The 9,939-nt window shown below is 37.8% G+C and overlaps 1 long non-coding RNA gene across 1 annotated transcript; it reads right to left on the bottom strand.

The window, feature by feature from the left end:
* Window positions 1–6,315: 6,315 nt before the first annotated feature.
* On the bottom strand, window positions 6,316–7,740 carry LOC138899399 (uncharacterized). Its single transcript, XR_011410922.1, has 2 exons — window positions 7,002–7,740; window positions 6,316–6,630 (listed from the first exon to the last, which is right to left on the bottom strand). It is a non-coding gene; the product is annotated as an uncharacterized lncRNA (long non-coding RNA).
* Window positions 7,741–9,939: the final 2,199 nt, after the last annotated feature.

The raw sequence follows: 9,939 nt of genomic DNA, 5'->3' as shown, positions 1-9,939 counted from the left end.
CAAATCTCGCTACTCCTTTAACCAAAACTTGAACATCTTTCGCCCAATTGCATCTCTTGCGCTGGAATTTAATATCAAATCTTCCAATCACAAACCGAACAACCCTTCTCCTAAAGCACTCAATGCCGCAACACATAAGCAAACACCCTACTATTCACACTAGTACTGCATGATAACAACGTATGATCATCGCAATATACTGTGTATAGCCCTGAATCTGTGGGCAATACCAACACTGAACTGAAATGACTGAACACCCTTCCACGAGGCAACAATAGTAGTTTTACCTCATAGTTCAGGAGAAAACATCCGGCAGCACACCTGTAGATCCACCACAACTCCTCGACGCCTAACTAATATCGAGTGCTCAATATTGTGTTCGAATGAGTAGGAACGAACTGAAGACATAAGCTTTGACCGAAATCAAATCGCACGACAAGGAATCAAGAATGGGAAGTTCTTCCTAACAGCCATGTAGCCTCTTGAAGATACATACAGACGTCTCAGTACCAATCCGGAAGACTCTACTAGACTTGCTCATGACTCGTGAAACCTAAATGAACCTAGTGCTCTGATACCAAGCTGTCACGACCCAAATCCCATAATAGGTCGTGATGGCACCCAACTATACTGCTAGGCAAGCCAATGCGTGAACCTCCACTTAACTATCCATTTTAAATTTTTAAAATCAGGAATTTCATTAAATAAATAGAATAGAATCTATCACTCATAGAAACATGTGCTTTTCTTTACCAAATTTTCGAATATAAATAAATCATAAAGTGAAGTGATAATAATAACGTGAAATAAAATAATAAACATCCACTAGGAACCCCCAAAACTTATTATCACAAGAGCATGAGCATCTACTAGAACAATACAACACAACCACAACATCTATCTGGAATATAAAATAGACTAGATATAATAACTAAATAAGATGGAGACTTTGTGTGTTGTGAGTCGTAGCATAGAATGAAGTTCACCATAAAGCCCCCTCAACAGCTGCGCCAATGCGGCAAGATGGCCACCTAATGTACATGCCTCAGTACCTACACATTCAGTGCAGAAGTGTAGCATGAGTACGTAAATCAACGCGTATCCAGTAAGTATCTAGCCTAACCCCGAAGTGGTAGTGACGAGGGGTCGACATTGACACTTAGTAGTGGTCCACTAAATCAAATATAATAACGTAGAGAAGTATGAAACATGGTAAGTAAACAATGAGAACTGATATAGGCAAATAATACGTTCTACAACTGAACAGTGAACACAAAGTCCTCAATTATCGGATATCTCCTCAAGTGGAATACGTAATGGTCAACACGAAATCAATGGTCACATCTCAAGTCAGGAAACTCTTGAGTACGCTGACTCCTTATTAAGTATTTCGGATGATTCTACCGAGGCGAGCGACCCGATCCTATAAGAGTGTGATACATAATCCTGCCGAGGCCAACGGCCTGATGCCATAAGAATACGATATATGATACTGCCGAGGCGAATGACCCGATCTTATAAGAATATGTTACTCTGCCGAGGCGAACGGCCCAATCCCATAAGAGTATTGCTGAGGCATTCAGCCCGATCCCATTAGAATATGAAACTTTAAAGGGTCACTGACCTCACTCACGAATATACGTGTGAGTTATAAAATTCAAGAAAACTTATTGGACAAATACGCACAACGCGGAAGAAGTCCGTAAAGGAAAGTACAATTTCCACGAGCTATCCACGGCTAATCAAGTAGCTCGTCAAGTATCTAATATAGCAAGTACGATACTCTACACGAGTCTAGTATCGGGTTAAATGTAAATTATAGCATTTAAACAGTCAAGAATAACTCAAATAATATAATTAAAGCATGGCGTGAGTCTAAGTCTACCTGGACATAATCAAAAATTCTAGCATACACGCGGACACCCGTCACCTCATACATGCGTAGCTCCCACAACATGTAGCGCATAATTAATATAACACCTAAGACTTACCTCACTCCGAAATCTGATAACCGGCTCTAACACCTCTCTAACTCCTCAAACTGATGCCAAACAATCCGTAACTAATCAAACAACGCGCAAACCAATCAAAATATACTCCAATACTCGTAATTTAACAATTTATAATAATTTTCAACTCTACTCGAAAAGTCAACATAGTCAACCCCGAGCCCACATACCCGGATTCTGAAAATTATCAAAAATAATTATTACCCTTAACTTATATAGTATATATCCATAAAAGCATCCAATTTCATCTATGAATTGACCTTCAAATCAATGATTTACCATTTCTCAACTTTGGGGCTCAAAATCCCAATTTCTACAATCCAAATACGGATAAAAATTATAAACAACTGGAATAATCATAGAAAAATATCAAAATAAAGGTTTGATATTTACCCTCTTGTTGAAAGGAGAAAAACACCGTGAAAATCACCTCAAACGGAGCTCTAGAACTCAAGATATGCTCAAAATACTAAAATGCTCGGTCTAGCCATTTAAAACACTGCCAGGTGATTTTTGTTCTTTGCCTTCGCGGGACACCTTCACGTTCGCGAAGAGAAATTTTTCGTGTTGACCATTCAAACCAGAAATCCTTCTTCACATTTGCGGAATATCTCTCGCATTCGCGAAGAACAAAGGTTCGCACCAGAAACTACCATACCGACACACAAATGAGCATAACTCTCTCATACAACCTCGGAATTCGACGATTCTTGTTGCTATGGTTCTGTAATTACGATACGGATCTAATGATTCAATCTAATCACAAATAAAATTCCGTTTTCTCAATATGGTACCCTTTAGTCCTAAAGAATCGACGCCAAAACATCACATGAGAGCGCGAGACAACCCAAACACATCCGAAACACACCCGAGGCCCCCGCAATCCCGTCCAATCACACAAGCCAGTCCCAAAATATAACACGAACATACTCGAGGACTCAAATCACACCAAACAACATCAAAACCATGAATCACACATCAATTCAAGTCTAATAAACTAATGAACTTTTAAACTTCTAAAACTCATGCCAAATCATACCAAATCAGCTCGGAATGACCTCAAATTTTATATGCAAGTCCCAAATGACACAACAGACCTACACCAACTCCCGAAATGATAATCCGGATTTGATATCAATAAAGTCAACTCGTGGTCAAACCTATTAACCTTCTAAACCTTTAATCTTCCAACTTTTTCCCAAAAGCATCAAATCAACCTACAGACCTCCAAATCCAAATTCAGACATACGCCTAAGTCCAAAATCATCATCCGGACCTAATGGAACTATCAAAACTCCGATATGAGGTCATTTACTCATGTAATAACCCAACTTATCATTTTAAGAATTTACGTCCCGTTCAACGACTTAATATCCCGAAAAATTTCGTAATACATATTATGACTTGCATGTGTGATCAAGTTTGGTTTTTGGAAGGTTCTTAATTAAATTGGAAGAACAATCCTTATTTCTGAGGCTTAAATAAAAAGAGTTGACCGGAGTTGGACTTTTGAGTAAACGACCCCAGAATAGAGTTTTGATGATTCCAATAGCTTTTTATGGTAATTTTAGAATTAGGAGTGTGTCCGAAAAATTATTTGGAAGCCTGTAGATCAATTAGGCTTGAAATGGCGAAAATAGAAAATTTAAGTTGAAAGTTTGACCGGGGAGTTTACTTTTTGATATCGGGGTCGGAATCCAGTTCTGAAATTTTTCGTAGGTCTGTTATGTCATTTATGACTTGTGTGCAAAATTTGAGGTCAATCGGACTTGATTTGATAGGTTTCGGCGTCGAATGTAAAAGTTGAAATTTGTTAGTTTCATTAAGCTTGAATTGGGGTATGATTCATGGTTTTAGCGTTATTTGATGTGATTTGAGGTTTCAACTAAGTTCGTAGTATGTTTTGAGACTTGTTGGTATGTTCGGACGGGGTCCCGAGTGGCTCAGGTGAGTTTCGGGGTGGTATCAGACCATTTCTAGGCCATTTATAGCTGTTGGTTTTTGGCTACAGCAGTGTGCTATGCGATCGCGTGGAATTGGCCGCGATCGCGAAGCACAAAATGGGGGAAAATGGCCAGTGAATCGCGATCGCGGAAGGACTTTCACGATCGCGTAGAGGAAATTTTCTGCTGCACTGACCCGACTTTGGAAGCTTATGGTTGATATTCTACAGGCTGTCCGGGAAGAGTTTGGAAATCGCGAAGAAGAAATTTGTGCTGCATATGGTTGACTTTGGAAGCTTATATCTCTAAATCTATAAGGAATTGGGAGATGACCAAAACATGAATGGTGTCTTGGTGTCTAGTTTTCAGAAATTTAAACCATTCATTATTTGGAGTTTTGTACAAACAATTATGACCATTATACTAGAGATTGTCCGGAAGAAGTTGGACAAGGCTGTTGGGGAATTTGTTCTTCGCGATCGCGGGAGAATGGCCGCGATCGCATAGAGTAAATAAGGGCTGGAAAATTTTGTGCTTCGTGATCGCGGGTGTTTTGCCGCGATCGCATAGAGGAAATGACTGGGCAGCAGACTTAAGTTCTGAAAACATCTTTGACGATTTGGAGCTCGGGAGAGGCGATTTTAGGGAGATTTTCAAGGAAAATATCGTGGTAAGAGTTCTTAACTCAATTTTGGTTAAATTAACTGAATCTGTTATTTTTATCATTAAATTAGTGTTTTGGGTTGAAAATGGCAGAACGTTTATAGACTTTAAATTGAGGATTTGGAGGTCGATTGGTTATCGAAATTTGATAAAATTGGTATGGTTGAACTCATATCGGAATGGGTGTTCGGATTTCGTAAAAATTCTGTCGGGTTCCGAGAGGCGGGCCCCGCATTGACTTTTGGTTGACTTTTAATGTAAAAAATTTTAGTGGACGTTATATTATCCGGAATTATTTCTGATAAATTTTAATGAAGTTATACAATTAATTTGAATATATTTGATCTGTCCAGAGGATTTATTCAAGCAAAGGAACGAGGCATGACACATAAAGGATTTAATAAGTGCCAACAATTTCTAGTTTAATACATACGGACGTCTACAATTTTAACCGGTATAATTTGCACATATAAACCAAGTACGTACTCGTCACCTCGCGTACATGGTTTTCAACTACACAATTTTCACATAAGACTCAATGCCTAAGAGGTCATTCCCCCACTCAAGCTTAGGCAAGATACTTACCTTTTTGAAGTTATGCCAATATTCCAAAATAGTTGTCTTTTATATATGTTGTCTGGAGCCTTGAGCTATTTTTGAGAAATTTATTGATTTTACTATATCATTTGAATTGGTTGTGGTCATTGTCACACCTCCTTTTTCCCGAGGGGATAGGGGAGTTTTTTCAATTAATGTGACATTAATCGAAATGAGATTATTTATTTAATCAGAGACGCCACTTGGTATAATTTATGGTGTCCCAAGTCACCGATTTATTTTAAATCCCAAATCGAGGAATTTTGACTCTGTTTAAAGTCTGCGAAAACCAGAAGACCGGGTAAGGAATTCTGTTAACCCGGGAGAAGGTGTTAGGCACTTCCGGATTCCGTAGTTTTAACACGGTCGCTTTAATTATACATGGCTTAATTAAATTATTTAATTACGTATTTTAGAACCCATGTGCATTTTACCTTTTACCACTTTTAAATTACTTGATTATGGCATTATGGAATTATCTTGAAAAAGAACCACGTGTGTGTGAATCCATTTGTTTAGTGCGCCAAAAATCATGTCACGCGTACGTGTACACAATTAATGACACTTTACTAAGATTGTTGGCCAAAGTCGCGCGAACACGTACTTTGATTTATTTTTTGAAAATCATAGTCATGTCACGCGAACGTGTACACAATTACGACAGTCGATTAAATGCGCGCCTAAGACATTGCTACGATTATTTGAATTATTTTCCTAAACTTCTTTGAGATTATTGTGGAAGTCATGATTATGGATATGGATTTTGTGAAAAATGAATGTAAATTTGCTAAGGGAAATGAGTAATATTAACCGCATCTAAATTGTTTGGAAATGTTTGACAATGGTTAAGCATTCTGCTAAAATTGGAGCCAGCTGCATGTATTTACTAATATTAACTTAAAGAAAGTTCTCATCATTTTGGCCAACATGTTCCAGATGTTGGCCTTTGCTCATCTTAAATTCATAATCTGGCCATATATGAATACATCCCATGGTCTCGGAGTAAAAGAGTATAAATTCTACTAATTGATTTCTCCAGTGGAGGCATACGTAAATTGAAACCCAAGTATATGAACTCAAAGACATATGGATCTATACGCTGATTTTGTCAATAATAATGAAAATTTTCAAGTAAACAAATACAATTCATTATCGACAACTATGTATATTTCATGAAGGCATGGGGTCAAGAATTTAACAATCATGTACAGTAACTGAGCTTGGGATTGAGATTACAAATTTCAACAATCTAAAGCTAGTTCAACGCATTCCATGATTCCATTCACAATATCTTGCACGACCATTGCTATTCTTGAATCATACGCCTCCCGTTCCTTCGGACAGACCTCTGATTTATAAGAAAATAGCCACTGGGCTACTCTTATTAATCGGCTCTGTCATGCATAACAGCTAAATGGCTAGGCAACACGTTTGATTAATCTATTAGTATAGATATCATTTTGATTATGAACCACTAATTTTCAAAGAATAAACCATCATACACTAAACAATAAACTCATTATGAGATGATTTTAACATATAAAACTTGTAAATCAAAACAATGATGAATCTGTGATATTAAACCTACACAATGACATTGAGTAGTTGTGTAAACTAGTCAAAAATAACTTGAATCACCATATTTAGTTCAAATGAATAATCAAAACCAGAAATTTACACGGAAGCAATTGTAGTGAAACATAGTAAGGAGATCAGACACAAACAACATCAGATAATCCGAACTTATTCATAATTGCAACAGGAAGCTAATAGGCAAATTTGTACATACCTAGTGGCAGGAAACAACAAATAAGGGACCAAATAAAGGTCAGAAAACCAGGTATGAAGCCAAGTTTAACAGAGCAGCATAAACAGCAGCAGTACAGAAGGAATAACTTTCGAATTTAGCCCAGAATCAAGTGAAACTCAGAAAAAACTACTGAAACGATGCAGTGGCCTTTTAACTTTTTTTTTTCTTTTTTTTGTATTTTTTGACACTTAAACTTAAAAGAAAACCGTAGAGGCCAATCGAGAAGAAGAAGAGCACTCCCTAATTTTTCTCAAAATTTCTGCCCTAAAAAGAAATCCCCTCCTCTATGACTGAAAATCCTTCCTATTTATAACTTCACTCGAACCTTCTCTCCTTGGATGCCAAGGAATCCGAAAATCACCCCCAAAAATCCAAAAAACAATCTCGGTTAGGCGAGATAAGACAGATGTAAGGAGTAGATCGAGTGTGACTCGATCCTACGCCCCACATGTTTCCTATTTTCACCAAAAGAGCATAACTCTGACAGAAAAATAAGAGGGAGTGCGTAAAATCCGAAAAGAATAATTCCGTTTTGTCAGAAATCTGTTAGGATTAGAGTGACGTGGAGAAAGGAGATGAGGAGGGACCATGTGCACGAGTTTGCGAGTTAACTCGCCTGATTCCGGCGAGTTTGGGCGTGTTGTAGCGCCGGACCGAGGTGGGGAGTTGAGGAGATGCGGTTGGGTTAGTTACTTTTAGGATTAGGGGTTGTGTTATATTTGGTTTATATTTGGTGTGAGGAAAAAAGGTGAGCTGTTGGATTAAAGTTAGTGGGTGGCTAGGATTTAGAGAGGGAGATGGGGCGGGTCATGGGTTCAGGGCGGGTCAGAAGCTGGGTAGGGAAAAAAGGTGTTGGGCTGGAAGGACTTTTGGGGCAATTGGGCCACTGAAAATGGTTGTTGCCCAATCTGGAATTAAGCAAGCTTTCTTTCTTCTTCTTTTTTTTTTCTTCTTCTTGATTTTTAGCTTAATAATATTAATTAAAATCTTAAACTAAGTCCTACATCAAATCTAATTTGTAAAATTAAATTAATTGTCTATTTCTAGCATAAAAGTAATTAATTAACTTAAGACTAATGAAAGAAAATTACTAATTTGCAACTAAAAGCTAAAAATATAAAAATGACCAATATTTTTTTGATTTTTTTTGTTTAATAACGCAATTAACTTATGTTATTAAATCCTAAATGCAATTAAGACCTAAAATGCTATGCATGAAATATTTTAGACGTTTTTGGTATTTTTCTCATGATTTTAAAATGTTAAATATGCAATAATGCAAGCAACAATTAACAAGAAATCCCTAAAAATTCTATAAAAAATTAAAATAGTTAGAAAAACCTATTTTGAATTTGTAGGAGTATTTTCCGTCGGGCAAAAATCACGTGCTCACACTTGCCCCTCTTTGCTCGAAAACACGAAGAGTTTTCACGCAAAGATAAAGTGAGCGAATATGAGCGATTTTTGCCCGTTTGGATACTCCATTTGAAGTGTTTTGAAATTTTTTTACCGAACCTTGCTTCTGAGGTTGCCTACATATCCTCGACTATAAAGGAATCAAGTCAGTGTAGTTCTAGAAATGTTTGGTAGCTGAAACCATCGAGAAGTTGTGATTTCATTGTTGTTGCTGCTGTTACTGCTTGCTGTACTCCTTATTACACCAAAATCAATATGAAAAGAAACAAAGCAAATCTATCAGCTACGAGTTACAAGATTCCTATCTATAGGTCTTCAGAAACTTGATCTTGAATCTTCTACAGTTCTGTTGAGCATCTCGAACTATCTACTCGCATTCTTGAGCGGACTCCTACTACCTCTTACTTGAACTTGAAATAAATTCCCCCATTCTTCCAGGTGGGCGCCTGATGCTAACTTAACTTGAAACAAATTCCCTCATTCTCTAGGTGGGTGCCTGCTAATGACTTGAAACTTAAAATGAATTCCCTCATTCTCCAGGTGGGTGTTTGCTACTGACTTGAACTTGAAATGAATTCCCTCATTCTCCAGGTGGGTGCTTGCTACTGAATTGAACTTGAAATGAATTCTCTCGTTCTCCAGGTGGGCGCCTGCTAATGACTTGAACTTGAAATGAATTCCCTCGTTCTCCAAGTGGGCGCCTGCGCTGACTTAAAACTGAAATGAATTCCCCTCATTCTCCAGGTGGGTTCCTGATGACTTAAAACTGAAATAAATTCCCTCATTCTCCAGGTGGGCGCCTGTGCTGACTTTAAACTGAAATAAATTCCCTCATTCTCCAGGTAGGCGCCTGCCGACTTAAAACTTGAAATGAATTACCTCATTTTCCAGGTGGGTGCCTGATGTTTTAAAACTTGAAATGAATTCCCTTGTTTTCCAGGTGGGCGCCTACTGTCTTAAAATTGAAATAAATTCCCTCATTCTCCAGGTGGGTGCCTGCTGACTTAAAACTTGAAATGAATTCCCTCATTTTTCAGGTGGGTGCCTGATGTTGAATTAAAACTTGAAATGAATTCCCTCATTTTCCAGATGGGTGCCTGATGTTTTAAAACTTGAAATGAATTCCCTCATTTTCCAGGTGGGCGCCTGCTATCACAATAACATAGACAAAATAGAGATAATTGTCTGCCCCAGTTTATACCAGGAACATTAATTGATTGTTAGTTGAATCCCATTATCCAGGAGAGTCCTGAAAATTTAAAACTAGATCCCATTATCCAGGAGGGTCCTGAAAACCTGAAATTAAATCCCATTATCCAGGGGGTCCTGAACAGTTGAAATTAACTCTCATTATCCATGAGGGTCCTGAAAACTTAAAACTGAACTTATCTAGAACATGCTTTTCTCATGGGGGATTCCTGGCAGAGCAAACAAGATTTCTTGCCCCTGCTTAAAACAAAGAAAATTTTGTTAGTTTGAAAATGTGGCGGTTACTTTGTGG

This window comes from Nicotiana tomentosiformis, chromosome 9 (genome assembly GCF_000390325.3).
Source record: "Nicotiana tomentosiformis chromosome 9, ASM39032v3, whole genome shotgun sequence".
Taxonomy (NCBI): domain Eukaryota; kingdom Viridiplantae; phylum Streptophyta; class Magnoliopsida; order Solanales; family Solanaceae; genus Nicotiana; species Nicotiana tomentosiformis.
The sequence above is the reverse complement of the archived record's forward strand: the minus strand, read 5'-3'. Positions and strand labels throughout refer to the sequence as shown.